The sequence below is a fragment of the Protopterus annectens genome, chromosome 2.part1 (assembly GCF_019279795.1).
Source record: "Protopterus annectens isolate FY-2018-M chromosome 2.part1, PAN1.0, whole genome shotgun sequence".
Taxonomy (NCBI): Eukaryota; Metazoa; Chordata; order Ceratodontiformes; family Protopteridae; genus Protopterus; species Protopterus annectens.
This window is the reverse complement of record NC_056729.1, coordinates 1,130,219,378-1,130,242,759: the sequence shown is the minus strand read 5'-3', so window position 1 is coordinate 1,130,242,759 and position 23,382 is coordinate 1,130,219,378.

Here is a 23,382-nt window from a genome sequence, read left to right as displayed (position 1 = left end):
AGCCTGAAAATTGGTGTAAAAATAAAAACAAAATAAAACAAATTAAAGTACAGCTAAAAACATTGCTTACAGACAATCAAACAAACCAAAAGCCCAAGGTAACTGTCGGAGTCAGTGTTGGACAATATGCTAACCTCTGCCCTCTTTCTTGACCTATCAAAAGCCTTTGACATGGTCAACCATGAACTTTTCATTCTTTCACTAAAATCTATTTCCCTCAACAAGCCTGCTATCCAGTGGTTCCAGTCCTATCTGACTGGTAGACAACAAGCAGTACTATGGCAGGACAAACTCTCCAGCCAGCTACCTCTCACACTTGGTGTCCCTCAGGGGTCCATACTAGGTCCACTACTATTCTCTACTTTTATCAACAACCTTCACACTGCTATGCCTAAAGCTACCTGCATTCAATATGCAGATGATTCCACTCAGATCTGTTCAGCCATCTCCCCACCCGAACTGCAAACCTTAACCCAAAATACATTCAACACTATTGAGAAATGACTCACCAACCAACGCCTACTACTGAACCCCAATAAAACTAAACTCCTTCTCTTCTCCCCCACTAGTAGATCTACCACACTTTCATTCTCTGTCACATATAATAATGGTACCACTATTTCTCCAGATCATCACACCAAACTGCTAGGGGTTATCATAGACAATAATCTCAAATTTGACCTACAAGTCAACAAAACCATACAGACCATCAATAAGAAGCTTGGATCACTGTATAGGAACAAGACATTTTTAACCCCACTGGCTCGGACTGCAATCGCCCAATCACACCTAGTCTCTACTCTTTTATATGCCTCGCCTGAACTCTCAAACCTCAACAAATCTGAACTAGGTAAGCTGTCCCATAGCTACAATCATATTGCCAGATTCGCCACTGGCTTCACCTATAGAACCGACCACTGCCAGAACCTTAAACAACTAGAGTGGTTATAACTGCCCAGCTTAATTCAATTCAATCAACTCTTAATAGTGCACAAAATTTTGTACCACCCTGAGGATACCCCCACATTAAAAATATTATTAAGCCATATAGCAACCTGAGATCCCTATGGTCAACCGATAAACTACTGGTCCAAACCCAAAAAGCTAATAACTCTGCTGGTGAATCCCTGTTTGCCAACTTCATTGGCAAAACCTGGAATTTATTGCCAAACTATATAACCCTACAATCCTCCAAAAGTCTCTTCAAAACAAACCTCAAACAGTATCTCAAAGTGAATTGGCTATGCCCATGTACCAACCCTGATTAAGTTATAAACTGAAAGCATATTCTGTAATTATCATAACTTGTAACTACGTCACCAGGCTCTGCTTCCAATCTGATGTCTCTTACTTTTAATCGTGTCTGTCCATGAGAATTGTGAGTCACTAATAGGGAACTCTACTAAGCCATTGTATATAATCACTTTGTTTTTATAATTGTTTGCTAACTTCTGTGCAATCTATGTAAGTTTGTCTATGTGGAGCTTTTTTTCCCCGGGCCCCCACTGAAAATGGACATATATTCAGTCGGACTATCCCGGTAAACAAATGTAAAATACATAAAAATAAATAAATTATAGCTGCATTGACTTTCCATATTAGTGGGATTATCTTTCATTGATATCATTATTACTATGATTATGATATTTTTAAGGATATTTAGGAAAGAAAATAAAACATTTAAAAATTATGCAGCATTTTGCAAAACCTTATAAAATGAAATGTGCAAGTGATTACATAATACAGTACTGAAGCAGCAGAGATGCTGACCTCTACTGGCATAAAATAAACACTGCCGTAAGAACAAAAATGTTGAGTTTAACAGTCTGTATGACTTTTCATGCATTTAATTAATACTTGTTATTTCTTTATTGTTTTAATAGTATTACTCATGTTTGTGGTACAGAGCACAATTTCTAAAATAAATAGTTTAGTTAACAATAGGGTTGCCACCTTTTCATAAGGCCAAAGTGGGACATTTTCGGGACAAACATCAGATTTTACAGACCAACACATACCCACGGTCAGTACAAAGGATAGAACTTAACTTTTTTTGCCTAAATAAAAGCTTATTCTTGTAGCATTTAGTTGCTTATTCTGTTTCTTATAACATTTAGGTATTTTAGATACAGAATAACTGTTTTAAGCAACTATTATATAAAATATAGGAAATAACTTTGTCCTAAAATCTCAGGACATTTGCCATTTTTTAATTTTTTTGTCAGGGCACAACTGCCCAAAGAGGGACTGTCCCTCTCAAAGTAGGACGGGTGGTAACCCTAGTTAACAAACTACTGGTGTACGTAAGTAAGTTTAGACAACAGTCACTGTAAAGCCATATTTTAAACTGCTTCCTGTATATCAGATGCAATTTTTAAAACACATCAATTTTTATATATTAGTGATCACACAAAAACTGATCAGGTAATTTGATTTTTCATTCATTATAAGATTGTTTTACCTTTTATTCATTCATGCATTCTTTGATTTTCAGCTTTATCCAGTAGATGGTTGTAGGGGAGCTGGAACATTCTCCTGTATTCAATGTGCACAAGGCAAAGAAAAAATCCTGGATGAGTTGTCAGCTGATTGTTAAAAGCAGACAGACTGAGAAGCAGGCAGGCAGGTAGACATGCAGAGAAACACCTATATGCGCACCCGCGCGCACGTACACACGTCTTTGGGATGTCTAAGGAAACTAGACTAATCCATTATGTCTGAAATTATTTTAGTGACTACAAGTTCCAGTTTTGTCATGAAATAACATAGCAAAGTAACTTTTCATTAATTTGAACATGAAATATTTATAATATATGTAAAATATATCTCTATATCTATATATATGTGTGTCTGAATATATACATACACACACACACACACACACACACAATGTATATATATATATATATATATATATATATATATATATATATATATATATATATATATATATATATATATATATATAGAGAGAGAGAGAGATATGATATGGCTCCTTGACTAAAGATTGAATGATTAAAAGAGCAAACATTAGAACATCATGCTTGGATTACCATAAACCTGGAAGTTTGAATGCTGTGCCAGGGATCGTAAAATCTGCTTTTTTTTTGCAAAGGAGCTCGACCTCCTGTACTACACCCCTGCTAATTATATATACAAACTCTGAGATCACACTACAGATGGAAAGGGGAAAAAAAAACAATCCCCACTGTACCACAATCCCACACAATAATGGCCCATACCATTTGAGCTTCCTGGTTTTTGGCAACCCAGGCTTGATGTTCTAACATTCAGTCTTTTTGAGCATTTGATCTTTAATCAGTGACCCCCATATAGCACAGAACAAACGCTCAGAAAACATAAATTTCACAACCAGAAAAAGTCATATGCTTTTCTAAAGATGAAGGCTAATACATTTTTAAGAAGGAATGTTCTGATTTGAAAATGTAGTATTATAGAGGAATTGTTCTTTAAGCTCAAAATAGGATTTGATTCCTGAAATGTATTCTATTACATACTGTTGTCCATGTTAGACGATGTTGTGTGTTCAAAAGCCTTAATTATAATCCAATGCCTATGTGCGAGATAAATGTATTGTTTGGCTGGACTACTGTATTGACAGTCTCTACTACCCATTGAAGTTGGCCCTGTTAGATGAAACTCATAACAAGGCTTGCATGCTATAGTGCTACATAAATAATCCATAACCTTTTACATTGCTTATTCACACTGGTATGTTCTCCTGTCCTTATTACCAAAATTGTATCATGTAAAAGTCATTGTCTTTATATTCTTATCTCAAATTACTGTGTATGAATGATCTCAGCAGTCACCTCCAGTGGCACAGTGAGAGATGTGAAACATTAACTATGACCCAGACAACTTGGGAGTGATTTAAAACTCAGCTGATTGATGGAGGTGGTATAAGAAATGGATATGCCCATTTTGGTGATGACAGGACTTGATGGGGCACATCACTTAAGCAGAGGAATTACTTACAAGGTACTTTTCAGTTATTTCTTATGTCTGTGAACAAGGAACTTGAATTTATTTACATTTATGATTAATGCACACTCTGCTTTACAGTTGCTACTTATTTTGTAACAAACACAGTTTTAGTATAGCTAAGCATTTTTGTTCTGAGCAAATTTGCAAAGGCAAGAAATATTTGAGAAGGAGACAACAGGAGATATGAAAGTGGCTTAAAGAGGGATGTATGGAGTCAGGGGAGTCATTAGTTTAAATAAAAATGTAGACATGGAAGTTTCATCATCTATCTGAGCTTTCTATGCTTTAAGTTACATTTAATTTCATTTCCTGTTATATTTCTGATGTTAAAATGGCAAAGAGTTTTGAAAATGCTGAAGATTAATAATTTGTTTTTTTTCTGAAATTTTCATTTCAGGTTTATTCAGTTTATTTGTTTGTAAGTATATCCACAAAATCATTTTGTGGTACATATTGGCCAATTATTTATTTATACCAGCAGATTATTTCAGATAATCAAAAACAACTTATTCTTTAGAAGGCCAGACAATTGTTTACACTGGGGTTTCACTTCCATATCATCACATATGTTAATTTTCATTGTCAGGTTTTCTACCTGCAAGACAATTCTTTTTTCTAAAAAGTAAGACTATGTTGCTGCTGTGGTTACCCCAGAAATATTGCAGCCTATACAGTAATTTTAGGTAGTGGGGCATTGTGGGTTCAGTCAATCATGATGCATGAACATTCAGCTGCAAAAAAATGTTCGGAGGGTCATCCTTATTAACAAAACAAAATTGCAAAAATAACACACTGTTTACATCAGAAGTTGTATAATTTTATATGTGTATATATATATATATATATATATATATATATATATATATATACATATATGTAAAACCTGAGGAGGTTGTTAACCAGACAGTGGTTCTGGGCTGTCCATGAAAAGTATCCCTTGTGTTCAACTGACTTACCTGGTTAGCAAAAAAAAAAATAATAATAATAATTAAAAAAAAAAAAGAAAAGTAATACTGTACTTTCAGGTTTTAGCCATTTAATCTTTTTTGAAATGTAAAGTTCAGGTTTTCACAAGTGTAGTTGTACAATGTAAAAGCTGTTTCACAAGTGTTGTTGTAGAATGTAAAAGTTGTGTGAAGTTGCATCTTTATAATTCTGCTAGTAACATTTACAGAGACATGGCGACAGTCTTGCACTTGCATGTTCACACACAGACAAACACACGCACACACCAGCATGCATATCTGCATTCAAAGGCACACATTAAAAGAGACCCAAACAGGCACACACACTCACAGACCATACATTCACGCCAACACAAAACAGTAATGATGGTCACAACAGACAACACTTGCTGCTTGTTAATAATAACACATACTCCACTTATCCCAGTGACATTTCCCTCCATTCCCTACCCACCCTGGGTTAATTACTGACTGTATCCCATGCTACTTGCTGAGTCCCTCTGGGTACCCCAGTTTTTCTTTTCCTGATGATCCAGATGTGATCCTTTGCTGGCAGGCTCCTATTGCCTTCTTAGAAAGCAAAGTCTTGTCAGCTAATAAGCCTTAGGGTGTAGAGGGAGGGAGAGAGAGATGACACAGATTAAGTCAGGCAAATGCAGGGAACAATCAAATTGCAGACACTGTCAATATCTTTAATCAAAGGAAGAAGTCTGAAAGATGCAGAGACACCTTATCACTAACCCAAACATGATAGCAAGATTCATGATCTCCATCAGAGGTTAGACAAGCAGTAACATTCCTACACCCTCCCTCTGGAGGGGGGGACTGTCCATCCTCAGGGATCCTTCTAGCATTCTGGGTTTGTTCTTGAGTCACCTACAGGAGAGATTGGCCTCCTGGTTCTGTGCCATCAGCCCAGGTTTATTCTAGAAACCCACTTAATGTTATCTGTAAGACTTGTATAAAATACTAATAGCACGTTAAGTGGTATAGCAGTCAGCTGTTCTCAAGAATCTATTGCTTATTTAATATATGATCTAAATAAATTAAGATATGTCAGTACAAAGGAATCTGAGAAAATATCCTTTTCCATTGGAACTGTTTTATGTCATTTTGAAGAAAATCATACAATTAAGTCTGCAAAGTGATGCACAAAGGAAACATTAAATAATATACATTAACTGACTAGTAGTGTGTTATAACTTAGGTAAAAAAAATGTGTATACGCTTCTATATCAAACAACAGAATAGTCAAAGTAGTGAGACTGATTTCAAATAAGTAAGTGCCTCTCACTTTGGAAGAAGGGGCCCAGAGTGGCTGAGGTGAGTTTAGCAAACCATCCCATAAGTGAATAAACTGGAAGCATGCCATATTAATTATTCTGTGTCTGGAAAGTTTAAACATACTTCATTGAACACTTTTTTTCATTTGTTGAATATGGCATTTAACAAACAACAAACAATGAATGGGGAGTTTTCTCAATAACTGAAAAGAAAATAGTTTGTTATATGAATCTAATTTTCAAAATGCTAAAAGAATGGGATTACAACAACAAATAAGAATGGGTGAAACACTGAGAAAATCAACTAAACAAAGTCGTAGCTCAGAGGAAGCTATACGTTCATAAGTAGTTATATGGCATGAGGACAGTAAGTCCCCGACGTGACTTGCATAATGCCACACAGTAGGCAAAGGAAGACAGAAAAATTCACACCCTCCACCCTTAACACAGGAAGTGGCTCCATTAGTCCTACATACTAACTGCCACACTAGTTTGGTTTATTATGAATTTATTAGTATTTATATTTATCAGGTATTTGAGAGTACATTGCATATTGCAAACATGCTCAGCCCATGACAACTTCCTTTATTTGAGAGTGCACCATGTCCAACAGATGTGGAGTTTTGTCTCACAGTAACATCTTCTTTACTTTGCAGTTCTTCTAGGTCATATAATTACTCATTGCTTTTACCCTCATAAATAGTTAAGTAAGTGTAATATACCATAAGTAGTTAACAAAAATAGAACAAACATTGTGGGCAGGCTGCAAGAGTGCGGCAGCCTAGCTATTATGTGTCAGTAAAGTGTGTCAGATGGCTTATAGAAGAAGCAGTACTTTGTATTGTACATAATTTATATAGAACTAAATAATCACCGCCTCAGAGTCACACATCTCATCTTTCAGTAGGTGTTGTCTGGCAGTTCAACACGATGTTATGGCTATTAACTGTGAATACACTTCATGCAGTAGTCCTGGGTTCAATTCCTTATACTCTGTAAATCTAAATAAGTCGGCTACTCAGGACATGCTTCCACATTATCCCTGCAAGAATCACAGTGGGTTTGCCTGATTAAGAAAATCAAAACTGTTAGCAATTTAAAACATGATGTTCGTTATTCATGCAAGTTTTAGACAGTTTCAAAAGCAGAATAAAAAAGAATGACAACAACTTATGTGAACATGAAAAAAGGGGCTACAGATACACGGAAGAGATGTAGGAGAGATATAGATGAAACAATCATCTGTGAAAACGACAAAAGAGAGTATGCCCTGACATCTAGTGGTTTTCACTTACTACTGCAGCATCAGGGTGCATGTCCAGTGCAATGCTGGTAATTAGGAGGATATGCTTAGTTTTTATGGCATGTGTTTTCACCGTCTTATAGTTAAGATTAATGTCTGATGTATATCTTTTTCAGATTTCGTCAGTGTTTGCAGCATATGTGGTTATAATGTATTAATATAAAAAATGTAAGACAAAATGATAAAAGTTAATCTTGGTTCATAGTTATTTCAACTGCAGGTAGAACTTGAACAAATGAAAATATAGATCATGGCAGGACTTAAAAAAATATGATAAAGCATCCCAGTTGCCCCAGGCTGAATAAAACATTTGGGAAATGTTTTAAGGGTCCTGGATGTGCTCCTAACAGTAGTACATAAACATTGGTTTCTGATCTTTCTGCCTATTTTCTGATGGCAAGACCACTTTTCCCCCCCGGATTTTTTTGCTTAATACAATAACCCACAGCCATTACCTCCCAAATGTACATATTGTCGCAGAATGTCCAGATTTTTGGCCTGTTCCTCTTTTTTTTCCTGGCAAATCACTGGGATGATCGCAGGATTGAAGTCACTAAATAATGGCATACATTTGAGTTTCAGACTTCAAATCCTTCAGAAAATGTATATTAAAACAAATCATGTTACTCTAGCAACTTTCTAAGTTTATAAGAGCAATATTTAAAATATGTCTCTATTTGTACCCCCATTTTGTCAAGCTTTGTCCAGATTTTTTGCATTAAGAGGTTGAGAGGTAGCCCAGACTACAAAACATTTTAGCCAGACCTCTTATGCAGATATGAATAATTATAGACAAGGCATACAGTAAGTATAGAAATATAAGACATTAGTGCAGAGGGTTAAAGCTATGAGCCCTTAATACAGTCTTTTCTGTAGTCTAGGGTTTACCTCCCTTAGCCTCTATTTGTCTACTGTGGTGGTCTAAACAACTCACTAAACCAGACAGTGCTGTGAGGTAATTGGGTGAGTAAACTGGTCTCCTTAACCAAAAACCTAGTAGTTACTTATAATTTGTATTAAAGCATTTATAGCTCTCTCTCCAGGCTGCAAATAAAATTGCATGAATAATTTTAACCTCATATATCTTACAAGGAGATCTTTAACAGCTGCTTGTGCAGCCAGGCAATATTCAAGGGCACAATAGTTTTTACCACACAGTATGACAGCATGAAAACTTTAGTACTGACAATTGCAAAAGTCACTGAAATATGTAAAACACTGCTGAGATGGTTGTCCTATGCAGCATTCTCCTTATTGAAGTTTTCAAATTAAGATACAGGGGTACGTATATTGGAAGGAAACATTCCACTCAGCAACCATATGCTGTTATCATTACCAAGAAAATCATGGATTCTGAGCTTCATAATAAAAAAAATAATAATTTCAGCAGCTATATGAAAGCTAGTGCTGACATTTTCATTAATCATTCATGAAAGCATTCAGCAATATAACCTTTGAGCTATCTTAACTTCATAATAAAAAAAAAAATAATTCTAGCAGCTATATGAAAAAGGTTTGTGCTGAAATTTTCATTAATCATTCATGAAAGCATTCAGCAATATAACCTTTGAGCTATCTCAATCGTGTTTAGGATCCACTACAAGTTATCATGTATGGTTATCTCACAACACACTTCCTTGCCACTCACTCATGTGGGCAAGTTCCTAACTCCCACAACCCCGCTTCCCATGCACCATCACTAAGCTAACTATCCCACCCAGAACTCTGACCTAAGAATAAAAACCTCCTAATCACTCTCTAAACCCCAGAAATCCTCTCCCTCCCCAATTGCACTAATTCCTGATTACTCCCCAAACCTAAAATTCCCCTCTCTAAACCTAAAGTGCCTTCATTTCCCTTTTCCATGTAACAGTTCCACAATGAGACTTCCATTGCCTGTGGTCACTGTGGCAACTGCATCCCTGAACCCCACATTCACATTTGAGCAGCTGCTTGGCGAGGTGGATGGACAGAAAAACAACTGCTCATGGCCTTGGCTGTGTGATCCTGGATTCCGAACAGCTGTGGCTCAGATGACTTGTCCCCTATACTTTTCATTTTGTTTTCAGATTATGACATGAAATCAGCTGTGCAAACTATTGTATAACATATAGTATAAGCTGAAAATACTTTTCTGACTTTTGAGTGCAGAGCGAAATATGGACCAGGCAGATAAATTGACTGACATGCAGAATGCATATCAACTGTTAAATGGCTGACTTTTGCCATCCTAACACCACTGCAGAATGATAGTTACATGCAGTCAGCATTTACCCATTGGGAATGAAAGTGACAGACTGGGGAGAGGTGAAGTACTTCTGCTCTTAAGGTACTAGGGTATAGAATTTGGCATAACTGACAGACTATTATGAAATGAAGAAATTCAGACCTGGAGAGCAAGTGTTTCCTGTAGTGCATTTTTACCCTTCAACCCTATTTTGAATTAATAACACTTGCAGAAAAACATTATGAAACAAAATTTTTATTTTTAAGTTTTTATTTAAGTTTGTTTTCAGAGGTAGAGCAGTGATTTATCAGAACCACTCTTGGACCAACTTAGTAAGTACAAAACTTCTGAACACTTGACAAGCATAGAAGTGATGCAATCCATACATTTCATTCATAGAATGAACACAAACATCATTCAACATATACATAGCTGATAAGAGAGGATAGAAATAAAGAGGAAGAAATTTTTAAGAAATTTAGCATAACACTGTAATTACTTTGTATAGTCATGGTGTTGAAGAATCTATTTCTGATGAGTGCTTACTTACTAAACTGACTGGAACACAAAAATGTATGATGGAACCACAAGATTTTAGTTGATACCACAAACCATTTCAGAAATTGTATTCATCCAGTATATGCCCTGGATTCAGAACCACAGCTGACATGTATGTAGGTTGGAAGAAAAGTAGGAGGGCAAGGCACTTACTCTTTTTTTCTTATACTACAATTCCTTTTGTGGCTTTGAAAAATGGTACTTCTTTAATTAAATTAATAGTGTGTAGGCATGTGACTGTTAGCATGGGGGAGGGGTATCTCAAGTATCACATCTTTTTGAAAGTTATTGTGGCAAAACTTTAATTAAATTAATAGTGTGTAGGCATGTGACTGTTAGCATGGGGGAGGGGTATCTCAAGTATCACATCTTTTTGAATGTTATTGTGGCAATGTTTAAGTTCTTGAAGTTATCAACCAGTTATTTCTACAACAGGGTCAAATAAGTTAGAAAAAGCAGAGAAAACAATTTGCCTGTTGTCAAATCTCTTCAAGAGAGTTTTGGAACATTAAAAGCACGTACAAAGGAGAATGGCTCATTGCAAAATAACTACTTTTTTTTGGAATATATGAAAATATACATATATGTGGGTGTGTAGCTTTACTAATTAAATGCTGGACGGGATTTACGAGAAAAACTAGGAAAGGTCGAAAGGCTAATTTCCAGTTCATGGAAGGTTGAACTGAAAATGGTCACCTCTACAAAAGCAAATGCTAGTGTGCATTCAATATTGTGAGGTCGATGTTCTTTCTGGAGATCACAGTACAGTGGGGATTATCACGGTACAGTGGGGATTATCACAGTACAGTGGGGATTATCACGGTACAGTGGGGATTGGGAAATGTAGCCATTTCCTCACTCTAGTGTGATCTCAGAGTTTGTATATATAGTTAGCATGGGGTGTGGGGGGTGCAGAGGGGCTTGCCCCCCTGTAAAATATTACTTGGGAGTGACTGGAAGGCAAGGTATGCTGGGTAATGTCTACTTTGTCAAATGGGATGGGTCAACATTACCGGTTTCATTATTGTTGCCTGTCCAGTGTTTTTATTTTCAGTATTTTTTTTTGATGATGTGATCACTCGACAGCATCCATTTTGGGATTTCAATAGTAAACCATCTATTTACATACCCCCCCCCCCGTATGCACACACACACACACACACACACACACACACACACACACACACACACACACACACACACACACACACACATGCGCAAACATACACGTACACACATATACAAATAGGTAACCTATGGGTGGACAGAGACTGAAGTCTTGAGCTTCAGTAACCTGAGGTTCAACCCACAGATGACTGAAGTTCCTACACAGCAAAATACTGTTGGCAGTTTCTGCAGGCAGTGATGTTCTTTTTCTGGGTAATTCCCCCCTTCCTCAAGTTGGTATATATAAGTCTAGAGGGTTTGGTTCTCCCTTGTGAAAAATACTTAAAAAAGTGTTTTTTAGTAGGTTTTTTTTTGGTAATGCAGTTTGGGGATCTCAGTCCTCAGTGCATTCAGTTTCATCCACTCATAGTGGGAATCGTACAAATATTTATATTTGTATATGTATATATGTGTATATATATATATATATATATATATATATTATATATATATATATATATATATATATATATATATATATATATATATATATATATATATATATATATATATATATATATATGTATGTATGCATATCTTCTTCTCTTCCTGTCTTCAGGCATGTCTTCCCCCTCTTCTTATCCTTTGACCAACAGCAACCAAATTTCCACCAACACCCTGTTGGCTATAGTACTGGTGGCAGTCATTGCTAACCCGAGGCTACAGATCTGGTATGGAAATCTGTATTGTTGTCTGCATATGTCATTTGGCAAAGGTTTTACACCATATTTCCTTCCAGATTTAACTCTCCCCATTTATCAGGGCTTGGGACAGACACGAAGAAATGCACTGGCCTGTGCATCCCCAGTCGCTGAGTTATGTATATCTATATCTATATCTATATATCTATAGCTATATATATATATATATATATTATATATATATATATATATAATATATATATATATGGTTTACATCAATCCCGAGTGCAGGTAAGATGAAAATAGGAATGTCAAATAACAGTTGGACAATTCTGTTTTGTCTAACCTGCATAAGTGTGACTGTTCCGTTTTGCGAATGCCACAGTGCATTCACAAACCTGTATTCAGTTTCATGAGCATGGATCGCAGTAAAGTGGGGATTGGGAAATTACTGTTTTCCCCACTGTAGTGCAATCTTGGAGTTGGAATATATTATTTGCAGGTGGCTTGCTCCCCTGTAAAAATGGTTATTCCTGTTTTGCGCAGTATGTATGTACTACTTCAAGGTGTAACATTAGGTGGTGTTTTGTGAAATGCAGGAATATAGGCACTATGTCGAATAATGTTAAGTTTTCGAACCGACATTACATTCGACATAGTGCCTGTTTTGATTTTCAGAGACATGATTCACGGTAATGACCAGATTTTATTCCAGTTTTTGCGATTTTGATAGTAATATATATATATATATATATATATATATATATATATATATATATATATATATAAAGATAATTAAAAAGAAAGATAAATAGATGAATAGATGGTTGGATATATACAGACAGATAACTTCAGATAAAGTGAGATAAAAACACTAAGTACATACTGTGGGAATATTTATATGAAATCTTTGCATGTCAATGCCACATTTCTGACACTTGCTAAAAGTAAAATAATACAAAAAATAAAGTTAAATACATGCCATATTTCTTACAGTTTGGTACAAATAAAGTGCACCTTCACAACCCACCAAAGAAACAAGACAGCACTGCCCACCTACATCAACCCACTAGAAATTAAATTATTTCATATCAAAGTGAAAAAAAAATAAAACAGAATAATAAAAAGTAAAACAGGAAAAAAACATAGCTAAACAAACTAACAAAAACTAGCAGATATGAACACACCCCTCGATACGCTACTAAAATACTGTTGCCTCTAGAACTAGAGCAGAAAACTTCTTATGAGACAATTCATTCGTACGAACCTACACAAGCTAGCAAAATCCCTATTTAGTAAGAAAGTAGGCTATTAATGTAGCTTATTGAAGAAAATGGTAATGCATCTCTAAACTACAAACTTATAAAAATAGATAAATTGAAAATGCCAGCGCTGTATTTTGTATGATGCATGCCATATTTGTGCAGTAAGTTTAGAGAACTTTGTGACTCGTGGTGATTTGTTTGTTATATTTGTTAGAGAAAATATTTAATGTTTTAGTGTTTCATACACCAGACCAGTAAGTGTGTATATCTATCCATCAATATATATATATATATATATATATATATATATATATATATATATATATATATATATATATATATATATGTATATATGTGTGTGTGTGTGTAGTTAGATATATCTTAGTTTATAATGAATAATTGTCCGTGAGTTTGATCGAAACACAAAACATTGTCCAAACTCATTGGTGATTACCACTAATTTCTTCTAAGATCATTGAAAAAATGAATTTCAAATGATAGCCATAAGTTACATTTGCAATTACCAAATGTAAAAGAAAAAAACAATATTTACGGGGGGGGTGGGGGCTTTACCCCCGGCCTCCACATCCTTTGAAAATGAAAGGGGAAAAGCCCTACAATTATGTAACAGTTGATCTAATGAACTTTGACTGTTATATAATTTGAAAAATATACCACTGACGAGAAACACCAGCATTTCAGCATGAGATTAAATGGATGCAGCAAATTCTATGTCTATATTTATATCTATATCTACATATGTGTGTGTGTGTGTGTGTGTGTGTGTGTGTGTGTGTGTGTGTGTGTGTGTGTGTGTGTGTGTGTGTGTGTGTGTGTCTGCATGTTTGTGTTTGTACATGAGTTAGTATTTCGGGCAAGAAGATTATGATGGTAATTCCCCTGCATATGAATACATTCAACACAGGAAAAGCTACAAAATGTATACTTTGGGGGCTCACTGGTGGTGTTCCTGAATGCTAATTCCTTTTGCTTATTACACTGGAGCAAAAGTTGGGGTAGACTTGTTTGAGTTAGTTGTAGCACTTGGATGACTAGGTTGTCATAACATATACAAAGTATGTCCTGTGCATGTGATGTATCTGGAGTTCATTAAGGATTTTGGCATCATATGTCACAAGAAGGTAGAGTAGAAATTGGACTTGATGTGCCATGGCTTCAAACTGTAAGGTGTATAGGGGCACTGGTATACTGAGAAGCAGCACAGTATGGCAGTTATGGGGGAACTGTCAGGAGAAATGCTACTGAATAAAACAAAGTTGCAGGTTTACTGTTGGAAGTCAGCAAGTTCTGCACATTTTTCACCAAACTTAAACCTGAGTGACAGACAGAGAGAGAATATTTAGTGATGACTTAAGAATAATGAGGTTGTAACATATGACATGTCACTTTCCACATTGGTCAGGTACAGTTTGGATGGTACTATGTGGATGTAATAGCTAAAAAATACTTTTATATAGTTTGTTAGTAACAATGGTAGTGATAGAGATATTAAATTTATGCTTTAATGTTCGTAAGCATGGCTCTAGGATAACTTTCAACCTGCATGCATATTGAAAATTGGTACAAAGGCTCTTGAAAAGTAGATACCTCCAGTCAAAAATCTGGACATCTAATAAGCATAAAATCTGAATATCAAATAGTACCTTCTTCCAGTAGGATTGTGGGATACTATTCAGAAACATTTTTAAAAAAACATAATGTGACAAAAATGATGGAACAGTATAAGCACATTATCAAAGAGACGGTGTAGAATTCTTGGACTTTAATAAACTGTATTGCAAAACTCTACCACCCTGTGTTATGTATTTTTGCTTCTAAAAAATGGAGATGTAAGATATGTGTTGTCTTTCTTTAAATTATTGGTGCAACTAGTATATTGGCCATGTAGTAGGAGTTTCTGTGTACTGGACAGTTTCAAAAACCATGAGTGATTAGGGTGATTCAGAAACTTTTGTGCAGAAGTCATACAAGCCTGAAAATGGGAATAACACCCCAAAATAGGTTCATCATGGGTAGGGCTAAATCAGGCCTGAAAATAGGAATGTTCCTCCAAAACAGAGATTGATGAGAGGTCTGGTCCCTTGGAAAGACTATGAAGAAAAGTCCTATAGGTCATTATCACCTCTACACTAACTTAGTCACTGCAGTGGCAAAATGTCCTGTGAAAACCAACAAGATGCTGCAGTAAATAGTCAGAATGCTGCATCTGTGTGGGACATTCATAAGGCTGCCATTTGAGGAATGTGTTTAAGATTGGTAGCCACGTAGACAAATTGTTGTTTTGTTTACAGAAGCAGCGTGCTATCAAAGTGCTGACAGGAGCAAATGAACTAAACTATGAGGTAAGATCAAGACCATATACCAAATGTACACTAGAAAGCAGAATTGAAATAGGAAACCTGTCAGTGTGTCAAAGCTGGAGGAATGCCTGCATCTGAAGAAAAGGAACAGAAAGATGAAGAAAGCAATAAATTAAAGAATGCAACATGATCCAAACAGAAACAAAAGCTGATGAGAGATAAGGACTCATCTGTTCAGTCTGCCCATTTTCCTAACAATCTGGTAAGTACAGGTCTGGATTAGTAAACAGCTTATTTTTCACAGCATTTCATATGACTTCTTATGTCTGCACAGTCCAATCACCAGTTTTGTCATTGTTGCCTCTATGCTGCGTCTGTTGTATGGTATTCTGATTTTGTACCATTACGGCTTGAAAATACTTTTTTATATCTTCTGTGAGACACCCAACCTTTATCCTCAGATTACAGTTTCCCATTTTCACACATGTCTTTTTTTTTAAAAATATGCCAGCCTCTTTGGAAACTGGATCCCCCTCAGCTACCTAAACATTCTTTAGTGACCTACTCTGGCAGACCTACTATATAGACCAGTAGCTGTTAAGCTTCATAAGTTCATAGGTTCATAGGTTGGTACTAGGCTATCAGCCCTAGGGCCTATACAAGTCTAGCCATAACAATTCCATGGCTATTTCTTCCCACACTATTTACTTCCCTGGACCCCTGTCTAGCAGGGCGACTGATGTGATCCCCGGGGTGAATTTCCTTTCTCCCATCCAATCGTCAAGGTTCCTTTTGAAGAGGTTTTCTCATTTTAAATAATGTGCATTTTTGGGTTGGCAATATTCCACTTCTCTTGTCCTCCTCTGATCTGCCTCTTTGCTATATGTCTTGCAGAGGTGAGTTTTGCAATACCATAGGTAGTATTTTAGATGAGTTTTACCAAACCCTATAATAAAAGAGAAAGAGAAACATCAAATGTTATCTTTTGCATTACTAACATCCATCCTATGCATCTCAATATTCACTCAGATTTCTATGCTACACTCTCATACGGATTGTTTATTTTTAGGTCATGTGATGTATCTGTTCCATGTCACTGTCTAATTCATGTGTTACCTTTGCTTTTTTGCTTTTCTTCTGGTCATATTCTTCTTAGGAGGTTGTCTGCTTCCTGTATGTATTAATCTTTTATTCAGTTTGCACTTAAGGTATTATATTTTTTACTCTTGCCCCAGTCTTGCCAGTTCCCTTTCTATCCCTTCTGCTCTTCTGAGTCCAGTGTCTTTAGCAAAGTACATTTTACCTGTGAACCTTCAGCTTTGCTACTTGTATACACACTGCAGATTTGTAAGTATCTGCTAGGTTTGTAGTCTAGGGGAAACTAAAGAGCCTAGTTCAGATTCCTAGTTGCCCACAAGCACTGTCAGGTTAAGGGACTTGCTGAAGGTCACACAATAGGTAAATGAAGCCTTAACTTCTGTAACAGCTGCCAGTCAAACCTCCATCAGTAGGATCAACCTTAGACCATGCAATTGCTTGGTGGGAAACATACATATTGAACTAACTCTTCTGGCAAATTAGAAATGCATCTGATGCATATGAACCTATGACTTTGTCATTCATAAACTCTGAAATAGAGCATTAAGCCAGTATGCCACAGATTAGGCTGGCATGCCACAGTTTATTGACCTGCCTCAGGGTTCTAGCATTGTGGAACCCCACTTGCAAGTATTCTTTACTCTGAATAATCCATTTACTAATAAGCTGTTTTCTAGTCATCTGGTGTTTAGGAAACCAGCTATTTTCTAGTCATGTGGTGTATAGAAAACATTATTTCACAGGGAGATGGTGGAGCACTGGCATTTCCAAAGTTAGTGATACAGACTAGGTTACAGTAAAAGCAGGGGGGGGGTGTATGAACTGAATGAGGAAGTAGGTGAAGGCTGCAACACTTTGATCTCAGTAACACAGACTCAGTGGACAGCAAGTTTGCTGCTGCCCTGTTTGCATGGTGTCACAGTGTTAAGAACTGTACTTCACAGTTCCAGAGTTCAATCCTGACCTTCGGTCAGTGCCTATATAGAGTCAACATGTTCTCCTTTATCCTTTATGCTGTTTTATGGGTACTTTGGTTTCTTGATAAAGTATCTATTTTTGAGTAAACGTGTCTTTGAATTTTATATTTTTAATCAAATAAACCGATTCTTTAAGCAGGTACTGCAGTTGGCCTTATTATTCATTTTGAGCTTTCTTTAGCTTAATTAACTCATAGTTCATAACCTGAGATGTTATTTGTTGCAAATACTCAAGTTTCTTACCACATTAAAAAAACATGCTGATTGACTAGTTACAGTACCTTATGTGCAGACATGGACAGTCCAAGTTAAAGCCTCTTCCCAAAGCATGCACCATACAGACACACACACACACACACACACACACACACACACACACACACACACACACACACACACACACACACACACACACACACACACACACACACACGGAGAGAGACAGATTTATATATATCTTGCTATCTTGCAGAGCTGAGTATAGCAAATCAAGTTATATGTACATGCACACATACACAGACACATGCTCACAGTTTATTTTAGCTTTGTATAGACATATATTTAGAATTGTCATCAAAATGTGTTGTTTTGTCATAATCAAATGATCATTTGATGAATTCAAATCAGACGAACTAAAATTATTTGTAACTTAGCTACTAAAACACCATCTGTGTCTGTTGTTTGAACATAACTGGTTTTGTCTAATGAAGAGGCTACTCAAGGCTTGATACAGTCTAAATTATGTGTGTCTGAATCATGATTATTCATCATCATGAGTGCTCATTAGCTTGAGGCTGTACTTAGCAACAGCTATTTTTTTTAATCAGATGGAATTATCTTGGCACACGTTGTGCTGCTATTTTCAGTGTGCATTTTCTGAGCAGCATATCCAAACCACTTTCCAATGTATGTCATATAAGGTTATGAAAGAGAGGAAAATCAACGTAAAAATATTGCAGGAAAGCTTCCATGTTCATTAGTGGTATGCATAGTTTTTATTTTTTATAGGAAGAGACATTGCTCATTGTCACATTGTCTCAACAAACCATATATAAGAATCCTGCACTTTGTATGGTTAAAAACAGTTATTTAACTACTCGTACTGATTCTTTCACTCAGAGTCAGTGGTTATTTAGAAGCAATAGCAAAGAAAAAAAGCTAAATGCAAATATTGCAAAGATCCAGTGTACAGATCTGTAAAAAAGAAAGCTCTACAGCTGCATACAGTTTTTTTTCAAGCGAAAATAAAATACTGAGACAGTCAAAAAAAATATAGACTTGCACATAATAATAATTTCAGTAGTAAAATAAGGTAATCTAAATGCACCTTACTCTTTTATACATTTCCTATACTTAAATCATGTTACATAGTATGCATTTTGATCTGTGTAATACTGCTCAAATGTATTTTGATCTGTGTAATACTGCTCAAATGTTAACTCTGTAAATAGACATGTCATAATGTTTTATATTTCTAATGTTTGAATTTTATGCTTTTGTGTTTTTTAAACTTGTATTTTTCTGTGGAGCTTTTCTCCCCGGACCTCTGCTGAAAAAGGGCTTTAGCTCAGTCAGACTTTCCTGGTCAACTAATGTCAAATAAAATACAAGTAAATAAATAAATAAAACTGATCCTAAGTATTTAGAAATCCACAGCAGTACTGTCAAATTTGGTAAACCTGCGACCGTACCAATTTGATGCTACTTCAAATATTTACTTCTTCACATAACACATGAAAATGACAAATTTATTCAGATGACTGCATTTGTTTTGTGCAAATGGTGGTTTGTGTGATGTAAATGTGTGCTGTATGAATAAATGAAAGTTGGTAAGTCTGAGTTCAGAATTGTGTGACTGTCTCTTTGTATGAATATGTATAAGTATGCATGCTTTAGATGTGTGTGTGTCAGTGTGCGTGTGCGTGTGCGTGTGCGTGTGTGTGTGTGTGTGTGTGTGTGTGTGTGTGTGTGTGTGTGTGTGTGTGTGTGTGAGTGATTAGGTTATGTATATAGTTTGTAAGTGAGATTTTAATTGTCATTTACTTGATATCGTCAGTGTAAGCATTTTTGGTATTGTCATGCTGGTACTGACTGAGTGGTATTATTGTGTGTATTTGTTTTTGTTTAGTGAGTGTGTATTGCTATGGTGTAAATGTTATGTTATGTTGTGTGAAGGTGGAATGGCTAGTTTGGGGAGTGTGTGTGTGTGTGTGTGTGTGTGTGTGTGTGTGTCAGAGAAAATGTGTGTATTTTGCACAATGTTACACTGTTGTGGGATTGCAGTGCAGAGACGATGGGGAATATGTTCTACTTATTATGGAAGACTCATGGACACTTTTCTGGATAAAGAAAATTAATTATTTTAACAAGGATGCAATTAGCTTCCCTGGCTCAAGTTTAATCCTTCCAAAAACATTACTGAAAAAGGTGCTCAGAATTTTGCATCTATTTTTTTTTGTCTTCTTTTATCAGAAGTTTATCTCAGTCTCTTTTGTCTTACCACATACTGGAGTTCAGCTCCATTGTTACCCTGAGGGCAGTATTGCAGTACCATATTCTAGCACTATACAGCATCCTGCCCTTAACCCCAGAGCTACCTTAGGAGACCCCTCTCAAAACCCGATCCTTAATTGTAATCGACCTACCTTATTCCAGGTCTAGACAACATGGATATGCAATTTTAAAATGTCTCTGTGTCCAGAATGTAGCAATTATCTCATGTTCTCAGGCAATCAGTTAATCATTAAAGAAACTGACATTGTATGTGAGAGATGTAAATACGCATCTTCCTTGGAGGCAAAAATCTCACATGCAAATGAAGTTGTTAGGAATACCCACACTACATTCCTCACACACTCTGCTTATGACACACACAGATTGTCTTATGCTGAGGCACTTAAAAGAAAATGTCCCAAATCATGAAGACCTGTAAAGCCATCTAATGGAATTGCTGCTCCTCAGTAATCACTTAAACACACACCAAAAGCAACACCAAACACCTCACATAAGCCTAAACTCAATGGTCCCTCAAGAACAAAGCCCATAAGGCAAGCATATTCTTTACCTAGTACTGTTGTCATTGGGGACTCCATTGTGTAACACACAGATGCCCCACTCACTAGGTTAGACAAAGAGAAGACAATGATTTATTGCCTATCTTGAGCCAGTACCCACAATACCACGCATGCACTTAAGTCACTGCACCTCAGAAACCAATATGATTCTATCATAGCCCGTGTAGGTGCAAATTACCCTAGACATACCTCAATGGACTCTATGAAAATAAAGTCATATTGAATCTCTCGGAATATGTGTCAGAGATAGGTACGAGCCTTGTATTGAGCAGCATTCTACCTGCATCAAGGATGATTCCACAGTATGAACATAAAATGATCAATTTTAATAATTGGCTTCATTTCTAGTGTAACTGCAGGAGAATCCAATATCTGTCAGCATGGAAGGACATGGTAAAAAGACGATGATGCTTTTCCAGGGATGGGCTGTAGCTGTCACCACTAGGCTTTCAGATATTGGCTAAAACTTCATCCACCCCTTAGAGTCTTTTTAGAGAATGCCAAAAAGAGAAAATGACGAACATAGTGAAAAAGTCTGCAGGCAATCTTAAGAAGTTACTGCCCAATACTAGAAGCGCCTAAATACAAAACTCCACACGCTTCAAGACCTCTTCACTCTGAAGAATGTAGACATCTGTGCTGTGACTGAGATGTGGTTTAAAGTCATAGAAAGTACTGTAGCAGTGCAAGGCTACATAGCCTTCCACCCATTTAGACCAACAACAGCACAGACTGGGGCCAAATATGGGGGTGTCTTAAATCTATGTTAGCAACAAACATACCTCCAGGTTGGTTAAACAGCATGATACTATGGAGCTCATCCATGTGCATATAACCATAAATAAAGTCTTTCACCACATCATATCATAACTAGCTACAGGTCACCATCTATGGTCTTAGAGTGTCACGACTTTTACCTATACCTACTAGAGCTTCTCACCATCCAACAAAACATTCTATTCATGAGTGACTTTAACTACCCCTCTATAGACTGGGAAATGTACCCCACCTCAAACTTTCAGGAACAATGCTTCCTGGACTTTATTAACACAAGCAGCCGATTGAGAAATCTAGGAGCCGACACTCTCTAGTCAGGTCCGGGGATGATAGTTGGACTGACTTGTCGGTTCCGACTCTGCCTCTCGGGCCTTCGGCTCGGATGAGCTCGTCTCCTACCTCTGGCGCAGAGCCAACTGTCCCATTGCTGGGTGTATCAACGGTTTCCTCGGATCTGTCGGTCCCTTCCCATCAGAGCAGAGGTGCCTTCGAGGCCATGAGGAGAGTTATGTTTCCTAAGACATCTTCAACTTCACGTTCGGCTACCTCCTCCCCTAAAGCGCCTGTGTCTGCTTCTGCTTTATAGATTCTTGCCAAGCATAGAGACCCAGAGCCTCAGGAAGCCCCATTGGGTGGCCCCTGCTCTTCCGAGACCTCACCGGAAGCTCCCACTGATGAGGTTCCCAGGAAGAGAATCTGTAAGAGGAAGCATGTAGACTCCCCACAGGAGTCCCTGACATCTGATACCGACTTGGATGAATCAGAAGGGTGCCCACGGTCCCCCTCTGAGGATATCTCATTTGCTGAGATATTAGAAATCCTTTGGCAGAGGGGTGACTGGCAGTCCACCAACCTACTGAAGATGAGTCAGTTCTCCTGAAGGCTTTCGGGTCTCAGCCCTCCACCTCTTGGGTGTCTACGCCCTTCGATGAGCTTATGCAGCTGGTCTCATGAAGGGTGTGGGAGTCTGCTGAGGTCCAATACAGGTCTCCAGTCTCCTGTCTTTTTTGAATGGAGTCCAGTCCCCTCCTGAATGGAGGCTCAACTGTCCTACTCTGGAGGCAGTCTGGGGTCGCTTATCTTTGTATCCAGATGCCTGGCTCAAAATAACAAATGGAGCCTGTCCCCAGGAGGCCTAATAAATTAATTTCTGCTCCCCAGGACAAATCTTTTCTGACTACAGGTGTGCTAGTTGATGCCATGGTGATGGCGTCAGCGACCAAAAAGGAAATTTCAGAAACTTCCTCTTCTACCCATCCTCCTAACAGAGATTCTAGGATCATGGATAGATATGGGAACCACACTTACAGTTCAGCGACCTTTGCACTGCATTCGCTCAACTATCTAACCCATTTTACTAGACTGCAAAGAGATCTCCTTAAAGAGCTGGGAGATACTCTTCAAGGTACAGTAGCTGCAGAAGCTTCAGATAAAATTGCATCCCAGTTTGCTACCCTCAACTCCATAGTTAACTTGTCCATGCACCTTATTTCATATGCAGCTGATGGAACGAGCAAGGCAGCGGGTACAGGAATTGCTCTTAGGAGACATGCCTGGATGCGCTTGTGTTCCTTTGCAGAGCCCTTCAAGTCATCCTTTGTAAATACCCCTTTTGATGATAATAGAAGATGCCACCCTCACGGCAGAGGGAGTCAGCAAAACCAGGGTGACAGAGATCACTTCTTTGGGAAGCGCTACCAGTGCTCCTGAATGGAGGC